Source organism: Manis pentadactyla, chromosome 3 (genome assembly GCF_030020395.1).
Source record: "Manis pentadactyla isolate mManPen7 chromosome 3, mManPen7.hap1, whole genome shotgun sequence".
Taxonomy (NCBI): Eukaryota; Metazoa; Chordata; class Mammalia; order Pholidota; family Manidae; genus Manis; species Manis pentadactyla.
The window spans coordinates 94,392,576-94,415,733 of NC_080021.1; the positions used below are offsets into that span (position 1 = coordinate 94,392,576).

The 23,158-nt window shown below is 40.8% G+C and overlaps 1 pseudogene; it reads right to left on the reverse strand.

Annotated features, from left to right (window-relative positions):
* Positions 1-634: 634 nt before the first annotated feature.
* The window catches only part of LOC118923911 (neuroepithelial cell-transforming gene 1 protein-like), a 52,671-nt pseudogene continuing 30,147 nt past the window's right edge, over positions 635-23,158 (reverse strand).

The window sequence follows — 23,158 nt, forward strand, 5'->3', positions numbered from 1 at the left end:
AAAAAACATAATATATATATATGTATGTATATATATATATAATATATATATATGTATGTGCATGACATATATATATGCACATATGTACACATTTTTATTAAGGGGGAAAAATAAAGGCTACCAATCTGAAAAGGTGTCAAAGTAAAAAATAAATGAATAAAGCAAATACTAAAAACTACTTCATAATTAAAAATAAATAAATAATTGGCAGGTTAAGGGAATGAAAATGAGGAATGTGTAGTGAGAAAAACTAATATAAAGTATTCCAGTTGATAAAATGGAAAATCTGTATAAAGTTTTATACTTTCTTTCAAAAGGAACTTACGTTTCACTACAAATTCTAATGTATTACACACCTGTATTCTGTGTAGATTTTAGGAGCCAATGTTAAATTTCAAATTCTGCACATGCAGTTTATCAAAGAAACACTGGTAAAGTCCCAGTATTTGCAAAATTTTAAGGTTAGGTAGATACTGTAAATATCACAATAGGCAGTTATTGGAAAGTCCTGATGAATTTAGAATGAAGAAGAAACCCATTCCATAAATATTTCATTTGATTAAAAATACCAGGCTTCCATGTTCCGAATTATGAGAATATATCTTAAAAAAGAAGGTTGCAGTTTTAACAGTAATCTGTATATGTATCTTTAGCTGCCATTAAAAAGAAACAAAAAGAACCCAAAACAGAAAATGTTAAGACTAGTATTAAGTAACCCTGCAACACTCCCATGCTCACTTACAAGAAAACCCAAACTGTATACACTTATAAATAAACAGACTCTGCACCAGTAATACACACAACTTCCTTTATACTGAAGTCTCTTTCCGTTCGCCACCCAATGGAGATTTGTCCCTTGGCTTTGGGAAGCCAGGCTGTGCTCGGTGCGCTCTGACACTCTTCATGTCGTCTGTGGTGCACGCAGGGGAGACACACGCTGAAGCGTCCCCATCAACTTCGACCTGAGTCACACTGGATGCTGTAGACGCCCTTCTCTGGGTTTTGACATTCCCAGTGGAGGGGTTGTTCTCGACGCACTCCTCATGGAGCTGGGGCAAACCCTGCAGCTCGGCTGGACTGGTGGCCTGCTGGAAAGGGGCTATGGCAGCTCGAATACAGTTGATCCACTGCTGCTTGTGGAACACATCATTGGCTTGCAGAGTGTGAGACTGGCCTGCAGAGGGGTCTTGGAAGCGAACTCTAAAGATATTTTTAGCTAGGAAAATAAAAATTGGAAAAAAGAAAGGAAATCAGACTTAAAAACAGTTTGTGTAGATAAAGTGGTCATATAATCTTAGTGTGGGTGCTGGAATTTCTGTACATGTACAGAAATTATTAGGTGCATCTAATAAATAATGTCCTAAGGCTGGATGCATTAAATAAAGCCTTAGGACATTATTTATTAGATGCACCTACTGGTGTCAGAGCACAACTTGATGACAGCAGCAGCTATAGGACAATGGAATCCTTTCATTTGTAATTTTCTGTGTGGACACAGAATTCTTTTATTTTCCCCATGCTGTACCTTCAGTCTGTGACTAATTTGTAACTGGAAGTTTGCACCTCTTTATCCCCTTCACCTATTTTGCCTACTACCCCACCCCACCATGGCAACCACCTATTCTTTGTCTGAATGAGCCTATTTCTGTTTTGTCTGTTTTTCAGACGCTGTATGATGGAAGTGAAATCATATGCTATTTGTTTTTCTCTTTTTTCACTTAGCACAATATCCTCTGGGTCCATCCATGCTGTCACAAATGGCAAGATTTAATACTTTTCTATGGCTGAGTTATTGCACATTTATCCACATCTTCCTCATTCATTCATCTACTGATGGACACATATCTTAACTATTGTAAATAGTGCTGCAGTTAACATAGGGGTACACATGTCTCTTTGAAGTAGTGTTTCTGTTTTCTTCAGTTACATATCCAGAGGTGGAGTTTCTGGGTAATATGGTATTCCTCTCTGTAACTGTTTGAGGAGCCTCCATGCTGTTTCCATGGAGGCTGCACCAATTTGCATTCTCGGCAGCAGTGCACCACAATCTTGCCCATACTTGTTATTTGTTTTTCAAAACTAGCTACTCTGACTAGTGTAAAGTAATATCTCACTGTGGTTTTGATTTGCACATCCTTGATGATTAGTGATGCTGAACATCTTTTCATGTGCCTGTTGGCCACCTGTACATCTTCAGAAAATGTCCATTCAGGTTCTCATTTTTTAAATCAGACTTTTTTGGGGGGTGTTGAATTGTGTCAATTTTAAAATGTGTCTTATATATAATTCTGAGACAGAATTTTTAAAGATTAACACTAAATTCACTTAGGTTCTGAGTTTGTTAATTTAAACAATTTTACAATTTGTATTTTTACCTTTATGTGATCTGCTGAAAGCCCCTCGAAAGGACCCTCCCATTCCAACGTCTCCATCCTGCAGGTCTTCCAAGACCAGCTCATGGACAGGGATTGGTTGTTGGTAAACTTGGTAAGAGTGACGCTCATTTCGTCTAACAGGCTGAGTCAAAACCAAGATGTCTTGAAATAGGAAAATGTAAAATTTCTGCAGAAATGAGAAACAAATACTTCCTAAGTATGGAACCCTGTGATTTTAAGTGATTGGAATTTAGACATGATTGATTTCATCACATTTATTTGAGATTCCCCTTGTAGATGACCTCAGAAACAGGAGGATTCTAAGGCTATGCATGTTCTGCTTGGAGAGCCTGTCTAATCTCAGACTATAAAAACTTTTCATTGGCGTATAACATTAGCTGAGGTAGCAGCTGAGTAATCACTGCACCCCACAAAGGCCTAGCAGTAGGAACATGCCTGGAAAGGCCAGGATTGTACACCAAAGTTTAATAACAAAGTAAGGATTTAAACAATGCAAGCTGGTAAAAATGTTAATGGTTCTGCTTTGCCCCACACAAATTTAAGTCTTTATAGAACAGCTGGGACTAACTATAAATCAGAGACGTCAGATCTCATCTTTTTCCAAAAAGAACCTCAACTTATTAATTGTGCTTCTGAAAAGCAAATAATGAAACAAAAAATACCACTCATGCTTATACTCAGCTCTGGAAGGTACTTTTTCAATTAAAATTCTAAAAGTAAGTTTGCTTCCAGTTAGTCTGCTGCGGAAATCTGGTTAGTAATGCTAGCCAATTGATTTATGCTCCAAAACTAAAAAATAAAATATTATTGATTCTCCAGAGACATTTAAGTTATTCTGTAAAGACAGAAACCAAATGTTTGCGTTATGAAAGCTGGTAACAGAGAACAAAAACCAGTAACCTTCTTTCACTATTTGATGAGTTTATTTTACAACCTGCTTCATAATCTATGTGGAAACAAACTGGGTGAGAAAGGGAAGCAATGGCTCATTTCCTATTAGCTCTAAGATACACTTACATGTCCATTTTTATTCTTCAGCTCCCCGTGGCAAAGCAATACTTTGCTTGCTTCAATTCGAGGATCCTTCTGCCTTTCATTCAGATACTCCAGTTTGTCGATGTAATACTGACATTCTGATTCTCCTTTCTTCAAGTTGATATCGGAGAGAACTCCTTGTATTATCAATATCTAAAAATTATCAAAAAACTGATGGAGCCTTTTCAGAATAATGTAGTCAGTTTCACTACAGGGTTAAACACCACATCAAAATGATAGAATTTTAAAGCTTGAAGGGACTCTTGAAATCAGTTAATTCAGCCAGTCCCGTCATTTTACAGATGAAGAAACAGTTTCAGCCTAATTAGGTAATTTGCCCAAAGTTCTCCAGGTCGCTAGTGGAAGTGGTAAGACCAGAATCCAGTCTTTTGATTAGAATATTAATACAGATTGTGTCCTGCCTCTTTATTACAGTGTGTGGTGTACGAGCATATGGGGTGCTTAAAACATCCACCAAACACCTCCCGATGTTGAGTCACTATGCATAATTGGGAGCAGCACTGCATAACTTTCTAGACAAGCTAATGTATAAATTTGGAAAACACAAGAATCATTAGTTGGACTACTTACAGCTTCCTGCAGAAGCTGAACATCAGGGTGGTCTTCTGGAGTATGTCTAAGAATTTCTTTTAACAATAAAGGGTACTTGACTAGGCGACTTCGGGGATTATCGAGGAAGCTCCACAGATCTAGTTTTCGGCTGAAGGGAGACTCAAGACATCGCTGGAGAAAGTCCTGGACTCCTGGGTCCTGTTTCCTTTGGTCAAGAAGAGCTTTGGCTGCCAGCTGGTTACTACAGTAGCCTTTGTAGGCATTCAAGCCTGGCAACTGAAGAGTGAGAAGAGAAAACAAAGTAAGGTAAGTTCCTGCTATGGTCAGTCCATTAGTAAGCTTTTGAACATGAAACATAAAGCTCACAGCTGTTCTGGAAAGCTGACAAGCTATGAGCATTGTCCTGCAGGTGACATTAGGGGGAGCAGAGTATTCTGCGCCAACACCAAACACCCTTTTCTAATTTCCCTAATTTAGCTAAATTCAACCAAACACTCATGACTTTTACTTTCCCCAACTAGTTAGATGCTAGTCTTCTCTAGTCCCAGGACACCGTAGCCTTCCTGTATCACCTTCATCACCAACCTACAGACTGTTTCTTTACTGGACTATCCCTCACTAGATTATTCATGTAGAGACTGCCTTTTATCTCTCAGTTCCCAGTGATCCCTCCCACAACAGTGCCAAGCATCTGGCAGGCACTCAAATATTAACTGAAAGAATGAAACAGAAAATTAATGGCATATAATGTGAGAACTCTGTGCGAGGAACATATTTTTAAAACAAAACTGTTATCATTCATCAAGTAGGTTTTTACACAGAGACTGTAAGTTCTTGTAGCTACAAAAATTTGTTCAATTTTAATGCCTTGTTTATTTCTTTTTATAATCCAGTTCCTGGATCAAGTGGTTCTGATACTCATTACAATGACAAGTGTGGCATGTACTTGTGAAAAACTATCTGGAGTAAAATACTCACTACATACCCAGTTCACAAGAATGTGACCGATCTGCTCCACTCTCCCATCAGGCTTGGTTGCTTCTCCTATTCTTGCCAACAAATCTGAAGCATAAAAAAGCAGAAATACGAAGAATAGGTTTATTTTAAAAATAATTCAGCACTAAATTAGAAGTTTAGATTTAAACTTATTTGTATTCCTGCTGTTCAAGATTCTAAAGAAAATTAAGTATCGTATCTCACCTTCATGCAAAGGTATGTAAGCATCCAAATCACCAAATATATGTGTGAGCTCCTCTTCTGACATGATAGACAACTTTAACATGGGGTCGTGGTAAGCCTATCAGAGGGGGAGAAATGCGTCACACAGAGAGATCAAGCAAAGAAGACATTATGAGAGATCTGTACTTGAATGCAAGTTTGAGGAACTGTACAAAAGCTACTGTGGATTCTACTGTAAAACATAGAAGAAATTAAAGTATATGTTTGCTAATCCCCCTAAAAGACTCTCTCACTGAAATTCATGTTTGAAGATGTGTCTAATAAAGCGCATGTAAAAAAAAAAGTATTCACTAGTAGATGTTTTCTGCTTCTAAAAAGAAAACTATGTTAGAATTTGTTAAATATAATGTCTAAAAACCAGAGTGTATGATAAAAAGTTATACACTGACCTTTCTTGCAAGTTTGAGATCTTCAATTAAGTCCTGTTCACCTTGGGACATTTCATATATTGCCTAAGAAAAATGAAGCAAAATCATAAGTCACCATCCCTTCCTCCGAGAAAGGAAAATTATGTACAATTGATATTCACCATTATTTAACTGATGTTTCAAACAGTCCTTTTTAAAGTTGTCTCAGTCTGAAAACTAAAATTCAGAATGGAGTCTCAATGTTTTATATAGTGCCGTATGTATTATAACTTTACCCCATCAAGAGTTCAATCCGATGAACCCCACCAATTACAAACTGTTGCTTAGCATGTATTAAGAATTACTGTCAAATAGAAAATTGCAAGTTGATTTTGCCTTAGGCATTAGTTTGCTAATCTTCTGGCAAAACACCTATTTAAAAAACAGGTACTACTTTTTTTAGTATAAGCCAATATATATGGTCTCGCTACTGAATGGCAGCTTACCTCCTGACGTTTGATTTCTTGGGCAGTTAAAGACTCTCTCGTGTTGACGCCTAACGTCTCTGACCACAGGACGCTACTTCTCCTTTTGGCAGGTGTTGGGACTGTCAATCTGCATGATGACTTTTGGGCAGAGGCTGGGGATCTGCTGTCACTATGTCGTGTAAATGGCTAAACAGAAGAATAAAAGAGGTGAACAAAAGAGCAAAGCTTTGGAGGACACAGGAATTATTCTACTTTTTCTTAGGAAAAAATTGACAAATTAGAAAATGAAATTCAGAGAATTTCTCCAGGCATTTATCCAAGCTTCAATCTATCATTGTAAAGTATTATCAGCCAAAACTACTTTTTAGAAATAAAAGCTATCCAAGATCATGCTTTGATAGAAGATGTAAACTAATATAGTGAGATTAGATATATATTGTTCTGGTATTTATTACCAGCATATTCCAAAGGGAAATTTATGCTTAGCAAGAGTGCAAACCTGTTTGTATATCTCAAGGAAATAAATACCAATTTTAGGCTTTTAGAAAAGATCCTCCTCACTACATTACTCACCGCCAGCCCCACTCCCCCTTACCTGTACTCTATGACCAAAGCATCTGGCTGCTCCATTTCTCACAGGAGAGATTAAATTTGCCAAGGATGTACCACAAGTTAAAGGTCGAACTCTTTTATTGCTTGGTTCCTGTAAAAACAAAATCAGGTTATACTAAATGTGTGTTTAGGTGTAATGATTTTAAACAAGTTTGGACAAAACTGAGCCCTCTCAAAAAAGCTAGTATTTACATATTGTAAAGTATAGAACTTAATGGGATTCTGAAAATGAATGTTTTCTTCATTGTTATAATACTAAAAACACTATTGAATAGCAGTAATTTATTAAAAAATTAATGATGGAAGAAATTCCAGTTAAATACCTGAGTATCACTGAGAACATACCAAAAATTATCACTAAACACAAGAAAAACTAAAATTAAAGACATGACCTTCTAGAACACTATAGAACTTTTAAGTTTAACATAGAGAGTAACTTAAAAGAAACCATACTATTATGAAAAATTTCAAACGTACACAAAAGTGGAGAACAGCAGAATGGATCCCATGTACTTAGCATTCAGCTTCAATAGTTTCTGGTGAAATAATCTGTTTCATCTCTGCCCCTCGTGGAGTATTTTAAAGCAAATCCTAGACATGATATAATTTCATTCTTAAATACTTCAGTCAGAGACTAGCGTTTAATTGCACACGTCTGATGGTGGAATGGTCAATTCTGAAGGCAGGGAGGACCTTCGTGGGAAGTGTTCCGCAGGGCAGGACGGTGGCCAAGGGAGTGTTCAGGAGTCCAGATGGCTGGGCTCCAGCCCTGGTTCCAGCACTTGCAAGGGAACACCCTGGGCCTCCATTTTCTCCTCTGTAGGAAGGAGGGAGTACTGAAACTTCCTTACGAAGTTGTTATGAAGATTAAATACGTCATGCTGAAAGGGCTCAGAACAGTGCTTGGAACACAGGATGTGTTAGCCGTTGCTAAGTTAAAGTATCTTAGGAATTATCCCCACTTCCAAGTAAAGGTTGGGATTTATAAATAATTAGAGCCTCACTCATACATTTAACTCATTAAGTTAACACAAATTCAGAGTAGTTATAATTCTATATGTACTGTTTCAAAAATAATAGTAGTATAGCAATTTCACTTATTGTTCAAGGATCTCAAAATTTTACAAATCTGCATTATTCTTCTCTTACTGGTAGGATAATGGAGGTATACCATTACATAACTCATATAGCTATTGGAATCAAGAAGGCTGATCATAAAGCAGTCCTATGATTATAATGTTTGTGCAGTAAAGTTATTTGTTTGTATTTGATGCCTCTGACAACTGTGGCATTCTTGAAAAAATGATTTTGATGAGACTTCAGAAGGACATATAATTAAAAATGACATTTAAATTACCCTTTAAAAGTAAAAACTACCATTTAAAAATGACAGATGAGGATGGTGGAGCCAAGATGGTGGCGTGAGTAGAGCAGAGGAAATCTCCTCCCAAAATCATACATATTTTTGAAAATTCAACAAATACAACTTTCCCTAAACGAGAGACCAGAAGACACAGGACAACAGCCAGGCTACATTAACACCTGGGAGAATCCAGCGCCTCATGAAGGGGGTAAGATACAAGCTGCGGCCTGGCGGGACCCGAGCGCCCTTCACCCCAGCTCCCGGCGGGAGGAGAGGAGTTGGAGCCGGGAGGGAGAGGGAGCTGAAGACTGCTAAACACCCAGCCCTAGCCATCCGCACCAGAGCGCAGACACAGTGCGTGGGGTGCTGGATACTAGGGAAACGGGACAGTAAAACCTGCGAGTGGGTCCCTGCAGCCAGCACCCCTGCGACAAAGAAAAAAGTGTGCTTTTTGAAAGACTTAAAGGGACAGGGATCCCACAGCTGGATGGAAACGTCCTGGGACACTTAGCCCAGCAGCTGGGAATCCCAGGGAAATTCGGGTGCCCTAAACCCCTGGGCGGCAGTGCAGCTTGGAGGCCCCTCACGGAGATAAACAGCCTCCGGCCCATATCCCCTCCAATACCGCTCCGCCATACTGGAGCAGCAGCCTGAGGCAGCAGGGCAGAACTTCTTTCACAGCAGCCGAGCAAGAATTAAAAACCACGTCTGCACGCAGCCGACCTGCACAAGCTGCTAGGGGTCGCTGTTCTCCCAGGAGAGGAAGGCCACAAACTAGCAAGAAGGGACGTTCTCCCAGCCAACACACACACCAGCTTCCTGCAACAACCTCTATCACCATGAAAAGACAGAAAAATTTGATGCAGATCAGACTAACCCAGACATCCTCCCCTGAGAAGGAATCTGGGGAGATAGACCTAACCAATCTCCCTGAAAAAGAATTCAATGTAAAGGTCATAACCATGCTGATGGAGCTGCAGTAAAATATGCAAGAGCTAAGGGATAACATCTGGAAGGAGATTACAGAAATGAAACAATCTCTGGAAGGATTTATAAGGAGAATGGATAAGATGCAAGAGGCCATTGATGGAATAGAAACCAGAGAACAGGAATGCATAGAAGCTGACGCAGAGAGAGATAAAAGGATCTCCAGGAATGAAACAATAATAAGAGAACTGTGTGACCAATCCAAAAGGAACAATATGCACATTATAGGGGTATCAGAAGAAGAAGAGAGAGAAAAAGGAATAGAAAGAGTATCTGAAGAAATAATTGCTGAAAACTTCCCCAAACTGGGGGAGGAAATAATCAATCAGCCCATGGAAGTGCACAGAAATCCCAACAGAAAGGACCCAAGGAGGACAACACCAAGACATGTAATAATTAAAATGGCAAAGATCAAGGACAAGGACAGAGTTTTAAAGGCAGGTAGAGAGAGGAAAGAGGTCACCTACAAAGGAAAACCCATCAGGCTTCTCAGCAGAAACCTCACAGGCCAGAATAGAATGGCATGATATATTTAATACAATGAAACAGAAGGGCCTTGAACCAAGAATACTGTATCCAGCATGATTATCATTTAAATATGAAGAAGGGATTAAACAATTCCCAGACAAACAAAAGTTGAAGGAATTTGCCTCCCACAAACCACCTCTACAGGGTATTTTAGAGGGACTGTTCTAGATGGGAGCACTCCTAAGACTATATAGATGTCACCAGAGAAAATAAAATCACAGCAAAGAAAGCAGACCAACCAAACACTAACTAAAGGCAAAAAATAAAATCGACCACCCACAAAAGCAGTTAATGGAAACACAAAAGAGCACAGAATAAAACAACCAACATATAAAGAATGGAGGAGGACGAATAAGAAGAGAGAGAAATAAAGAATCACCAGACAGTGTTTATAACAGCTCAATAAGCGAGTTAAGTTAGACAGTAAGATACTAAAGAAGATAACCTTGAACCTTTGGTAACCACGAATCTAATGCCTGCAACGACAATAAGTACATATCTTTCAATAGTCACCCTAAATGTAAATGGACTGAATGCACCAATCAAAAGACACAGAGTAATAGAATGGATGAAAAAGCAAGACCCATCTATATGCTGCTTACAAGAGACCCACCTCACACCCAAAGACATGCACAGACTAAAAGTCAAGGGATGGGAAAAGATATTTCATGCAAACAACAGGGAGAAAAAAAGGTGTTGCAGTACTAGTATCAGACAAAATAGACTTCAAAACAAAAAAAGTAACAAGAGATAAAGAAGGACATTACATAATGATAAAGGGCTCTGTCCAACAAGAGGATATAACTATTATAAATATATATGCTCCCAACACAAGAGCACCAACATATGTGAAACAAATACTAACAGAACTAAAGGAGGAAATAGAATGCAATGCATTCATTTTAGGAGACTTCAACACACCACTCACTCCAAAGGACAGATTCACCGGACAGAAAATAAGCAAGGACACGGAGGCACTGAGCAACACACTAGAACAGATGAAATAGACATCTATAGAACTCTACATCCAAAAGCAACAGGATACACATTCTTCTCAAGTGCACATGGAACATTCTCCAGAATAGACCACATCCTAGGCCACAGAAAGAGCCTCAGTAAATTCAAAAAGATTGAAATCCTACCAACCAACTTCTCAGACAACAAAGGTATAAAACTAGAAATAAATTGTACAAAGAAAACAAAAAGGCTCACAAACACATGGAGGCTTAACAACATGCTCCTAAATAACCAATGCATCAACGAACAAATTAAAATAGAGGTCAAGGAATATATGGAAACAAATGACAACAACAACACAAAGCCCCAACTTCTGTGGGATGCAGTGAAAGCAGTCTTGAGAGGAAAGTATATAGCAATCCAGGCATACTTAAAGAAGGAAGAACAATCCCAAACGAATACTCTAACATCACAATTATCGAAACTGGAAAAAGAAGAACAAATGAGGCCTAATGTCAGCAGAAGGAGGGACATAATAAAGATCAGAGAAGAAATAAACAAAATTGAGAAGAATAAAACAATAGAAAAAATCAATGAAACCAAGAGCTGGTTCCTTGAGAAAATAAAGAAAATAGATAAGCCTCTAGCCAAACTTATTAAGAGAAAAAGATAATGAACACACATCAACAGAATTAGAAACGGGAATGGAAAAATCACGACAGACTCCACAGAAATACAAAGAATTATTAAAGACTACTATGAAAACCTATATGCTAACAAGCTGGAAAACCTAGAGGAAATGGACAACTTCCTAGAAAAATACAACCTTCCAAGACTGAACAAGGAAGAAACACAAAAGTTAAACAAGCCAATTACGAGCAAAGAAATTGAAGCAGTAATCAAAAAACTACCCAAGAACAAAACCCCTGGGCCAGATGGATTTACCTCGGAATTTTGATCAGACATACAGAAGACATAATACCCATTCTCCTTAAAGTTTTTGAAAAAATAGAAGAGGGGGGAATACTCCCAAACTCATTCTATGAAGCCAACATCACCCTAATACCAAAACCAGGCAAAGACCCCACCAAAAAAGAAAATTACAGATCAATATCCCTGATGAACATAGATGCAAAAATACTCAATAACATATTAGCAAACCAAATTCAAAAATATATCAAAAGGATCATACACCACGACCAAGTGGGATTCATCCCAGGGATGCAAGGATGGTACAACATTCAAAAATCCATCAACATCATCCACCACATAAACAAAAAGGACAAAAACCACATGATCATCTCCATAGATGCTGAAAAAGCATTCGACAAAATTCAACATTCACTCACAATAAAAACTCTCAGCTAAATGGGTGTAGAGGGCAAGTACCTCAACATAATAAAGGCCATATATGATAAACCCACAGCTAACATCATACTGAACAGCAAGAAGCTGAAAGCTTTTTCCTCTGAGATCGGGAACAAGACAGGGATGCCCACTGTTGTTTAACATAGTTCTGAGGTCCTAGCCACGGCAATTAGAGAAAACAAAGAAATACAAGGAATCCAGATTGGTAAAGAAGTTAAACTGTCACTATTTGCAGATGACATGATATTGTACATAAAAAACCCTAAAGACTCCACTGCAAAACTACTAGAACTGATATCGGAATATGGCAAAGTTGCAGGATACAAAATTAACACACAGAAATCAGTGGCTTTCCTATACACTATCAATGAACTGATAGAGAAATCAGGAAAAAGAATTCCATTCACAATTGCATCAAAAAGAATAAAATACCCAGGAATACACCTAACCAAAGAAGTGAAAGACCTATACCCTGAAAACTACAAGACACTCTTAAGAGAAATTAAAGAGGACACTAACAAATGGAAACTCATCCCATGCCCTTGGCTAGGAAGAATTAATATCGTCAAAATGGCCATCCTGCCCCAAACAATATAGAGATTTGATGCAATCCCTATCAAATTACCAACAACATTCTTCAACGAACTGGAACAAATAGTTCAAAAATTCATATGGAAACACCAAAAACCCCAAATAGCCAAAGCAATCCTGAGAAAGAAGAAAGTGTGTGTGGGGGGGGATCTCACTCCCCAACTTCAAGCTCTACTACAAAGCCATAGTAATCAAGACAATTTGGTACTGGCACAAGAACAGAGCCATAGACCAGTGGAACAGATTAGAGACTCCAGACATTAACCCAAACATATATGATAAAGGAGCCATGGACATGCAATGGGGAAATGACAGTCTGTTCAACAGATGGTGCTGGCAAAACTGGACAGCTGCATGTAAGAGAATGAAACTGGATCACTGTCTAACCCAATACACAAAAGTAAATTCGAAATGGATCAAAGACCTGAATGTAAGTCATGAAACCATAAAACTCTTAGAAAAAAACACAGGCAAAAATCTCATGGACATAAACATGAGTGACTTCTTCATGAACATATCTCCCCGGGAAAGGGAAACAAAAGCAAAAATGAACAAGTCGGACTACATCAAGCTGAAAAGCTTCTGTACAGCAAAGGACACCATCAACAGAACAAAAAGGTATCCTACAGTATGGGAGAATATATTCATAAATGACAGATCCTATAAAGGCTTGACATCCAAAATATATAAAGAGCTCACGCACCTCAGCAAACAAAAAGCAAATAATCCAATTAAAAAATGGGCAGAGGAGCTGAACAGACAGTTCTCCAAAGAAGAAATTCAGATGGCCAACAGACACATGAAAAGATGCTCCACATCGCTAGTTATCAGAGAAATGCAAATTAAAACCACAATGAGATATCACCTCACACCAGTAAGGATGGCTACCATCCAAAAGACAAACAACAACAAATGTTGGCAAGGTTGTGGAGAAAGAGGAACCCTCCTACACTGCTCGTGGGAATGTAAATTAGTTCAACCATTGTGGAAAGCAGTATGGAGGTTCCTCAAAATGCTCAAAATAGACTTACCATTTCACCCAGGAATTCCACTTCTAGGAATTTACCCTAAGAATGCAGCGGCCCAGTTTGAAAAAGAGAGATGCACCCCTACGTTTATCACAGCACTATTTACAATAGCCAAGAAATGGAAGCAACCTAAGTGTCCATCAGTAGAAGAATGGATAAAGAAGATGTGGTACATATACACAATGGAATATTATTCAGCCATAAGAAGAAAACAAATCATACCGTTTGCAACAACATGGATGGAGCTAGAGGGTATTATGCTCAGTGAAATAAGCCAAGGAGAGAAAGACACATACCAAATGATTTCACTCATATTTGGAGTATAAGAGCAAAGAAAAACTGAAGGAATAAAACAGCAGCAGAATCACAGAACCCAAGAAGGGACTAACAGTTACCAAGGGGAAAGGGACTGCAGAGAATGGGAGGGAAGGGAGGGATAAGGGCGGGGAAGAAGAAAGGGGGTATTATGATTAGCATGTATAAAGTGGGGGGTGAGGGAAAGGAGAGGGCTGTGCAACACAGAGAAGACAAGTAGTCATTCCACAACATCTTACTACGCTGTTGGACAGTGACTGTAATGGGGTTTGTGGGGGGGACTTGGTGAAGGGGAGAGCCTAGTAAACAAAATGTTCTTCATGTAATTGTAGATTAATGATAACAACAACAACAAAAAGTAAATACATAATATGTATTTATACTTCAGCCCGTAGATAAATGGTAGGGTATACTACAAAAAAAATTACATATATTTTCTAGCTTTGCTCATAAAACAGGATGAGAAACAATGATCAATCCATGGAGTGTAAATAAAAATGCCCAGATTTTAGCCTCTACCATTTCCTAAGTAAACCAGGGCTTTTAGAAATGACTGGTTTCAGGTGTGGAGCAGAAAAAAAAAGTGTAAGTGGGCCTGGAGCAACTTGTTATCCTAGAAGAAAAGAAGGTCTATCAAGCCTCTAAGATATGAGGTGAGGGTCTGTCTTGCCAGTGGGTTTCAGACCCTGGCAAGTTCGCTACGGATTCAATGTGACCAAAGAAATGACAGTAGTAACATGCTTTGGGGTGAAAGTGTTTATTACCCGGTTTGTTATCACAGCGCTCGACCACTAGCATTTCTGCCTCCGACCAGAGCACTGGGTGTTACTCTCTATATAGTGTAATAATAGCTCATTGCCTAAAGGCGTGGAAGCGGTAGCCTAACAACAGGCCAGTTACATCATCAGGTGGTTTAAGTTCAGTGGGGATCCTGGCCATAGGAACCCTAACTTCCTCACACTCCACCTGTAGATAAAATGAGAGTTCCTGTGGCCAGGATTCTCACCTGGCCGTGGTTGACTGGCTCACTGCACACCTGTGGGCAATACGTGGCTGTTGACTCTATATAAAGAGCTCAGCCCAGTGCTCTGCGCGCAACACGGTGGCAGGGCTGCAAGGCTGCAGAACAGAGCAGAGGCTGGAGCGGTGGCAGCGCCAAGGACAGAGGCCTAGAAGACGGCTGTGCGGACAAAGGGGCCCAGAGGCAGAGACTGGCTTCCTGCATACAGACTCACTCTGAGTTAATGGGATTCTACTGATTGACCTGCCACCTGGAAATAAAGTTGGGTATAACCCTTTCACCCCAAAGAATGTTTTGCTGTCATTTTCTTTGGTCACACTGAATCTATAGCGAACTTGCCCAGGGCTGAAACCCTTTGGCAAGACATCACCCCTCAAGGATTCTTGCCTTACAATCTACATGCTCTCAATCTTCCTCAATGGTCCCTGTGCGAGAAAGCTGGAGCACTGTAACCAGATTCCACAACAGCCACATAGGATAAAAACAACTTAGAGGTTAACAAAAATTGAGATACAACAAGATTTTGACACAGATAACAAAAATTATAATGATCCTTAAGCCAGAGGAGGTTCCTAATAACAAAAAAATTATAATAATCCTCAAGCCAGAGGAAGTTCCTAATCCACAAAGACCTTAGGGTTGATAAGACACATGTTTTAATGACAACAACGTAGGCAAATCTTGTCCATCAGGTAGGATGCATGCAAGAGAGTGATTCTGTGATAGGACTGTAGCAGGAAGGGGGTCCCTTCCAGGTCTAGTATACCATACTTTTACTCCTTTCCCCGTGGGGGTTACTGAAGGGTCAATATATAGTGCTACTGGAGGTTCATGCACTGGTCATAACAATAAAACAAACTGCCCGCTAAGAATCTCCTACCTTCTGGCCTTTCAGGATATACTACTGTGGTCTTTGGGGACCACTCTGTGGTTATTCCAGGAATAGACAGGAGGCCAGCTTCCAGGCCTTGTCCCCAAGGTGCCAGGAGAGCCAGCCATGGTTGGTCCATGTGTCAAAAGGTCCAAGGCCAGGTCCACTAAATGGAGTCTCTGGGGTTCAGTGAAGTTGGTGCCGGCAGCAAGATATTATTCTGGTGGACAAACCTCAGCTTCAGTGATTCTTCCTTGGTTTGTACTTGCAGTTGCATAGGGGAGGCAGCCATAGGTGTTAACACGTCTACAGGGCCCAGGTCTCCCTTTCAGGGGTCTCTCGTTCAAATGCCATAGCACGGTACATAAGCAGACTGACCATCCCCACAGACTATTGGTATCTGACTTTAGTCTGGATTTTGACAAGCCACTGTGCCTCTCCATCACGCCTGCTGCGGTAGGATTGTATGACACATGAAACTTGTATTTGATTCCCAGCTGTGGCACCCATTCTTGCAGTGTATGTCCAGTAAAATGGGTGTCCTGATCACTCTCAATTACCTGTGGTGGGCCATAGGCGGCAAAGACACTCTAGGCTTCTTTTGGTCATCTGCTGGTGTGCATAATGGGTAGGAAAAGCAACCACAAGTCCAGCAGCTGTGTCCACACAAGTCATGGCATAACAATATCCTTCTGACACAGGTAGAGGCCTAATATAGTCTATCTCCCACCTGACGAGGGGTATACCCCTCTTAGTTATTTTCCCATGCTGCTGTGGAACTTGGTGTAAGTCCCTTTGGAGCATATGGCACACTCCTGCCGGGCTCTACTAACTTCTTCAAAGGAAAAAGACAAGCCGCACTGACGGGCTACAACCCACATTGTCTTTTGCCTCATATGCAACTAACACTGATGTAACCACTGGGCTACATCAGAGGCAGGCTTTCCTTCTAACCAATGTATCTAGGCCAATTTATCTGCTTCATCATTTCCTGGGGATGCCAGTGGCAAATGACCTGTCACATGGTAAACTGTAATTATTTTAGTCTGACCACAGGCCCATAAGTCTTGCCACAATTCTTGTCCCCAAAGGGGTCAGTGAACAGCCAGGCAGTTGGCATGATACCAGGTTGGTAGCCACAGGGTCAAACCCTAATAGGCAGCCCAGCTGTCAGTGCAGACAACTATAGGGGAGGGCTCCTGGCTGACCACAAGCCACACGGCCCACAGCTCTGCCTATTGGCTGCTCTTCCCTTCACCATCTTCCATCCATATTGTCTCAGTCTTAGGATGGAAAGCTATGGCCCTCCATTTTGGGGGCTGCCTACAGCTGGAGCTGTCTGTGTACCATGCATCTTCGGGTATAGAGGCTCTTCCCTCCCGATAAGGACTTTTGGCTACTAATGGTTTAAAAGCAAGTTCTTCCTGCTTTCCACTAGTATATGTCACCGGCTTCAATAAGCATTGGGATATCTTCACTCAAGGGGTTACTAGAGAGGGCACTACGTTGCTGTAGGTAAGCACCCCACTTGGCCCGTGTGGGCGTTTGTGCCACACCACTCCTTGGCTTTTGGGTCCAGTATCACACGCACACCAAGATGGGAGAGTTTGTTATTAACTTTATCGGGGCCATTCCAGTGATGGGTTCTGTAGCCAGCAAGGCATGATATACGGTAGTCAGTTGTTTTTCTATCAAAGTGTATCACACCTCTTCTCCTTTCCAGAGTTGTGACCAGAATCCAATAGGTTGGCGAGTTCCTTCAAGCCGCTGCCAGAGACCCTAGCTATAACCGTCTTCAGTCACATGTGCATCCAGCTCACAGGGCCTTGATGGGTCTATCACACTCAAGGCCTGAACGGCCTTGACTGCCCATTTGGCTGTAGTAAAGGCAGATGCACAAGTCTCATTATAGTCCCACCTGATGCCCTTTCACACCAACTGGTATAAGGGCTTCAGAATTTGTGCCAAGTGCGGGATAAACTCTCCAGTAGCCTAGAAAATCCAGAAACTCCTATAGCAATGCTACAGTTGTAGGGGTAGGAAAAGCCTGGACTTTACCTATAACTGCTTCTGGTATAAATTTGGTCTCACCCAACTAGATCACACCCAAGAACCTGACAGACAAACCAGGTCCCTGAACCTTGGTACTGTTCACAGCTCATCCTTTCTCCTGTAGATGTTGCAGCAGTTTACGTGCTGCACCTTCTAGATCTGAAAGAGAATCTTATGTGAGCATGACAGCATCAATACAATGGTACAACCACACCACTGGCAGTTTCTCCCATGTAGCCACGTCCTGGGCTACAAGTCCGTGACAGATGGTGGGGCTGTGGAGGTATACCTGTGGAAGGATGGTGAAAGTACATTGCCATCCTTCCCACGTGAAGGAAAACTGTTCCTGACTTTCCTGCTCTATGTCAATGGAAAAGAAGGTATTAGCAAGATCTACCACATAATGGTATGTTCCCAGTTCATGGCTGAGGGTATCCATCAGGCCTGCAATAGAGGGGACAGCAGCATGCATAGGGGGTATGACTTTATTCAGTTCTCTGTAATCCATAGTCACATGCCAGGAGCCATCTGGCTTTTGTACTGGCCACACTGGGGAATTGAAAGGACTATGAGTGGGCTTTATAATACCCACCTTTTCCAGCTCCTGGAGAGTTTCTCCGACCTCTTTATGTCCTCCAGGCAGTTTGTATTTGGTATTGGTTACCCGCCAAGGCACATGCAAAGCTATAGGCAGGTGTCTACCATGTCCCCTCAGAACTGCCTTCCCCACACGTCCTCTCAGTCTAAACTCACCTGCAGTGGTCTGCAACCACAGATCCTGCAGGATATCAATCCCCAAAATATACTCAGGGATAGAAGATATAAACACAGTATGCTCTTTTTGGGGTAGACACTGTATTCGCAAAGGGATTGGGCTTGTTTCACTCAGCCTTATCCCTATATCCATCTATGATACTGGGGTCTCGGGGAAACTGCTCAGGGTTACCATGAATCAGTGAACATTCAGCCCCTGTGTCCGACAGAGCCAAGACACATTGTATGTTCACTTCACTGGGGACCAATGGATAGCTATTTCCACATGTGACCTCCTGTTCCCCCCTGGTCTCTCAGTGCAGATACCTTGACCTTCCCCTCAGTCAAACTGTGTTCCCCAGTCATCTTCCTGTGTGGGCTCGAGTGAGGTTGGCTCGCTCTCCAGCAGGAAGTCTCGCAAACACACAGGTCAGACTTGTGGCTCTGGCTCTGACCTCTGCCTCTTTGGTCTTAATGGCTGGAACTGCTGCTCTGGTTTCAGATGTTGCCATAGAACTAGTAAGATCTAATTTGACTTTCTGTCTAATTTCCTTTCATCTGATCCTGCCAGTATTAAATCAACCCACATCTGGGTCCTGGTAACCTTAATGGGATCCTTTAAGTTTTTCTTGTGAGGAGAAGACCTTATTTCTCTCCGTGTTCTCATTGCTTCAACCTCTCCTAAGTTGGCTACTGTACGTGTTACCTTGCTTATGGGCTGGCCTAAGAGAGGGGAAAGAATGGCCACTAGAGACCCAAAGACGGATATGGGAGGTGTTTGAAACACAGTATTTCTCAACCCAGTAGTGAAAATCTCTTCATATGGGCCATAATTCTCTGGACTATACATGGCATTTCTTATGCCTAGGTCTCATAACACCTGTTGGAGCTCAGCATATGTCTGCCATCTAACAGGAGAGGATGGTAGATCACCCTGATTGGGCCACACAGCACGAAGTGCAGCAATAAGCCAATTGAGGAGGGAGTGATTCCCTGGGGTCTGATGTGCATTTTGTAATCGCTGCCTGCTTTCCCATCTCTGATCCCAACAGAACAATTTCATCCACCCCTAAGTCCTACAGATGCAGGAGCCAAGGTGATATTGACTCTGAGGGCTTCTGCCTAAAGCGGGAGCCCAAATCCACCAGCTCAGCCTGACTATAGGGGTGGGGCATAGAGTGCTCCATGAGGGGACTGCTCCTCTCCTAGGGGAACTTTCAACTCCTGGGTCTTTATTTTCTTCATAACCCTGGGTATGCTTTCAATACAGGAGGGGTCAGTGCCTCAGGCACCACCCCTTCATCCTTCCCCAGCTCCTCCATTTCTGGGACTGATGGCACCTTTCTCTCCCCTGCCCCGAGTGCCTTCTCTGCTATGACCTTTAGCTTTTCTACCGTGCCTCACAGCAATGCTAGCTCAGTCTTCAGAAGCTCTTACCTTCACCTTAGTTCTTCGCATCTGGCGTTCTCGTGCCTCCTCCTGTGCTTCCCTCAGATAATCCGCTGTCTGCCCCCTCCTATGGGCAGCCCGCTGAAGCACCCCTCCCATAAGGGCAGCCTTTCTTTCTCCTTAGTAATCAATGAACACTGTGGACTTCACCACTTGTCTTGCCAAAGGCTTTCAGCCCCTGGCAAGTTCGCTGTGTGGGCCAGTTGGGGTTCCTATTGCCAGGATTCTCATGGAACTTAAACCACCTGATGATGTAACTGGCCTGTTGCTAGGCTACCTTTATGGAATAAACTATTATTGCACTATATAGAAACCTCAGCCCAGTGCTCTGGGCGGAGGCAGAGACACTAGTGCTCAACCTTCCACTAGGAGAAGAAGCAGGGTTATAAACCTTTTCACCCCAAAAGTACGTTTGCTGTCATCTTCTTTGGTCACACTGTGTCTTGTAATGGGTTTCAACCCCCAGAAAGTAGCTATTTTTTCATTTGTAGTATTTTGTAAACTCACACAGATATGAACACACTTGTTGTATCTTGATCCACTTCAATTATTACTCTTACTATGATCAAATCATCACATCTTTGGCCACTGGGTGTTTCTTCAGGATGGCTCCTATGTCCTTTCCCCCTCTGCTCTATTAGGCATAATTCACATGGTATAAATTTAAGGTGTGTGACATGTTGATTTACTGTGCTATATCGAAATTCATTAGAGAATTTTAATAAATAAAATTCATGATTTTAAAAACTGGTAAAGGAATGAATCAAACACTTGTTCTGCCTTTAGTATAAATTAGTACTTCATAGTAACCAAATGGTTATGAGGGGAATTTTCTTTTTACTGAAATGTTTCAGTTAGTAAACAGAAGGGCTGATAAAGTACAGTATCACCGCTTTGTCACCTACAATGAAAAAATGGATCTAGGAAATGATATCTAATTTTGAAAGTAGCACAAAAAGACATATACCTCCCCGTGTGAAGCACACAGTCAATATAAAGAATCTTCAGACCTAGCCACCAATCAGTTGAAATATAGGGATAGAGGAACATAGAAAATGATACCAGGGGGATATATTCATGAATATCCAGGCTGTTGAAAGCTCTATAGGAAAAAAGACATGGTTTCTTATATAACAACAAAATTGCAAGAAGACAAAGAGCTAGAGAGAAAAACCTATAGATTAAAAGATACTTAAGAGATATAATCAATCACTGTGAATGGACCCTATATGAATTCTAATCAAACTTACAAGATGAACAAGAACAAAACCAAATGTGTGAATATTGAATTTGATGATACAGATGAAATGACAGAATGTCTAGGATTTGTTTAAAAATAATCTAGGGCAGGGTAGGTGAGTGGATAGATGATGTGAAATGGATCTGATGGTACACTGATAATTGCTGGAGCTGGGGTGAAGAAAAGGAGGATGATCTTTAAGTACAGTTGACCATGGATTTTATTGTGGTAAACTGCAAATACCGTCTTATTTTTGTATTTGATTTGAAGCATATCTTAATACCCAGGGTTGTCCTTTCACACTATTTTCTTCCTTTAAATACAAATTTAAAAAATGCAACTAAAACTGTTTTGAAAAAAGCCCAACACTTAAAATACATAATTCTTGTATAAAGATGTTGTAACCACACACACACATGCGCGTACACAATCTGGCCTCCTGTATTTGCTAAAATGTTGATGACACACCTATAAAAATTTAATTTGTAGAAAATAACTTGGCTTCAAAGCAGTAGCAGCTGTCATCCTTAAACATGTCAAACATTTAAAAAAACTTAAAAAATATGTAACTTCTTCATAACAATGTTTAAAAAAGTTTCCTTAAAACCAAGATGGCTCTATAAAATTTGCCAAGTCACAAGAACAGAATAAGCAATTTCAAAGATACCAGGTGTTTAGACTTAACTACAATTTTACACAAAAGGATACATAATTATTTTTAAGTGTGCACTGAGTTTTAGTTTATCGTAGGTCACACACTGTCAACCCATGGGCTATAACTGACTTGCAGGCAAGTTGTCCGGCTTGCATGGTCCAACAGTTAAAAATCAGGAGATTTCACATAAAAATCTTTATTTTGACAGTGCCACACACAGCAATAGCTGGAGCACAGCAGCAGCTACCTCTTCTAGGGAGGACATGGCACTCTACTTTCACCATACTTGCTTTCTTTTTATTTATTTGTTTGTTTATTTATTTATGAAGGTATAACTGATACACACTTATGAAGGTTTCACAAGAAAAACAATGTGGTTGTTACAGTCACTCTTATTATCGAGTCCCCACATACCCCATTGCAGTCACTGTCCATCAGTGTAAGAAGATGCAGCACAGTCCCTGTTTGTTTTCTCTGAGCTAGGCTGTCTTCCCCATGACCCCACACATACCGTGTGCACCAATCATGATACTCCAAAATCCCCTTCTCCCTCCCTCCCTCCCTCCCAGCCCCACCTCCCCACCCTTTGGTAACTGCCAGTCCCTTTTTGGAGTCTGTGAGTCCGCTGCTATTTTGTTTCTTCAGTTTTGCTTCGTTGTTATACTCCACAAATGAGGGAAATCATTTGGTATTTGTCTTTCTCTGCAACTTATTTCACTGAGCATAATACCCTCTAGCTCCATCCATGAAGTTACAAATGGTAGGATTTGTTTGTTTTTTATAGCTGAATAGTATTCCATTGTGTATATGTACCACATCTTCTTTATCCATTCATCTATTGATGGACACTTAGGTTGTGTCCATATCTTGACTACTGTAAATAGTGCTGCGATAAACTTACGGGTGCATATGTCTTTTTGAATCTGAGAAGTTGTTTTCTTTGGGTAAATTCCTAGGAGTGGAGTTCCTGGGTCAAATGGTATTTCTATTTTTAGTTTTTTGAGGAACCTCCCTATTGCTTTCCACAATGGTTGAACTAGCTTACATTCCCACCAACAGTTCAGGAGGGTTCCCCTTTCTCTGCATCCTCGCCAGGATTTGTTGTTGCTAGTCCTTTCGACATTGGCCATCCTAACTGGTGTGAGGTGATATCTCATTGTGGTTTTAATTTGCATTTCACTGATAATTAGTGATGTGGAGCATCTTTTCATGTGCCTGTTGGCTATATGAATTTCTTCTTTGGAGAAGTGTCTGTTCATATCCATACCTCCCTTCTTTGCAGATATATGT